This window comes from Arvicola amphibius, chromosome 13 (assembly GCF_903992535.2).
Source record: "Arvicola amphibius chromosome 13, mArvAmp1.2, whole genome shotgun sequence".
In the NCBI taxonomy this organism is placed as follows: domain Eukaryota; kingdom Metazoa; phylum Chordata; class Mammalia; order Rodentia; family Cricetidae; genus Arvicola; species Arvicola amphibius.
The window spans coordinates 66,125,459-66,127,126 of NC_052059.1; the positions used below are offsets into that span (position 1 = coordinate 66,125,459).

General features: G+C 37.5%; 1 non-coding gene across 1 annotated transcript; it reads right to left on the bottom strand.

Moving 5' to 3' along the window:
• Positions 1-272: 272 nt before the first annotated feature.
• On the bottom strand, positions 273-395 carry LOC119800570. The gene has a single exon (XR_005283060.1). It is a non-coding gene; the product is annotated as a U6atac minor spliceosomal RNA (small nuclear RNA).
• Positions 396-1,668: the final 1,273 nt, after the last annotated feature.

Consider the following 1,668-nt stretch of genomic DNA (forward strand, 5'->3'; position numbering starts at 1 on the left):
ACTTGAAGAAAACATCTATAAATCTCCTTTCTAAAATTATAATAGGAAAAGCTAGTAGACCAAATGGGTATGGAGAAATATGGAGGAAATACTGGGGCTGGAGGTTCATGTTTAAATGAGGATGGAGTTAGGGGTTGGGGAAAACAGAGCTCTAAGGATGGATTAGTCTTAACTAAGCAGGTATGAAAAATCCTCATGGAGACTCACTTGTTTGTAAGCCAATTATCGAATATACATATATTGGAATTTGAGTGGAGGTACTCTGCAGGAATAGAAAACAGTGGTTAGATGCCACGAAGTAGGTGGCAATGCCTTAACCGTATGTGTGTTAGGCCCAAGGGCATCTTCCATCCTTGTCAAGGGGAGTGCTAACCTTCTCTCCTTTCATACAACACTGATTCCTGTCTTTCTGAGGAACTGTCACACAGTTACCACCAGCACCAGATGAGTGCTCTCCTTAATCCACATCCTCGCCAGCACAAGCCGTCACTTGTTTCATTGATTTTGGCCACTGTGATGTCTAAGATGAAATCACAAACTAGTTTTAATTTTATGTCCCTAATTTCTAAGGATGCTGAACATTTCTTTATATATTTCTCACTACTTTGAGTTTCCTCTTTTGAAAAGTCTCTGTTAGCAGGGCGGTGGTGGCGCACGCCTTTAATCCCAGCACTCGGGAGGCAGAGGCAGGCGGATCTCTGTGAGTTCGAGACCAGCCTGGTCTACAAGAGCTAGTTCCAGGACAGGCTCCAAAGCCACAGAGAAACCCTGTCTCGAAAAACCAAAAAAAAAAAAAAAAAAAAAAAAAGAAAAGAAAAGTCTCTGTTTAGACCTCTACAACATTTTTAAATTGGGTTATGTGTCGTTTTCTTGATTTTTTTAATAGTTCTTAATATATTTTGGATATTAGCCCTTTATCAGATATGAAGTAGGTACAATTTAATCTGATTCTGTATATCGCCTCTTTGTCTGAATGGTGGTGCCCTTGGCTATGCAGAAGCTTTTCAGTTTGTTAAAGTCCCACTTATTAACTGTTCATCTTAGTGCTTGCGCTATAGGTATTTTATTCAGAAAGTCTTTTCCTGTGCCTATGAGTTCAAAGCTATTCCCCAGTTTCTGTTCTATAAGGTTAAGTGTATCTGGTTTTATGTTAAGTTGTTTGATTCAGTTGGAGTTGAGTGGTGTGCAGGGTTGTAAATATGGATCTATTTGCATTCTTCTGTGCACAGACAATCAGTTTGACTAGCACTGTTTGTTGACAATGCTATCTTTTCTCCCAGGCTTCCTTATAAAAAATTAGGTTTGCATAAATGTGTGAATTTATGTTTGGGTCTTCAATTCAAGTTTATTGATCAAAATGTCTCTTTTGTGCCAATCTCATACTGTTTTTATTACTATAGCTCTGTAGCACAATTTAAAATTGAAGCTGGTGATGTCTCCATCAGTTCTTTTATTGTTTAGGACTGTTTAACTATCCTGTCATTTTTAAATGTTTTGATATGAAGCTGAAAAATATTCTTTCAAGATCTGTGAAGAATTGTGTTGGAATTTTGATGGGGGTTGCATTGAATCTGTACATTGTTTTTGTAGGATGACCATTTTAACTATATTAAGCCTACAAAATCTGTGATCATGGAAGATCTTTGCATCTTCTGATATCTTTTTAAT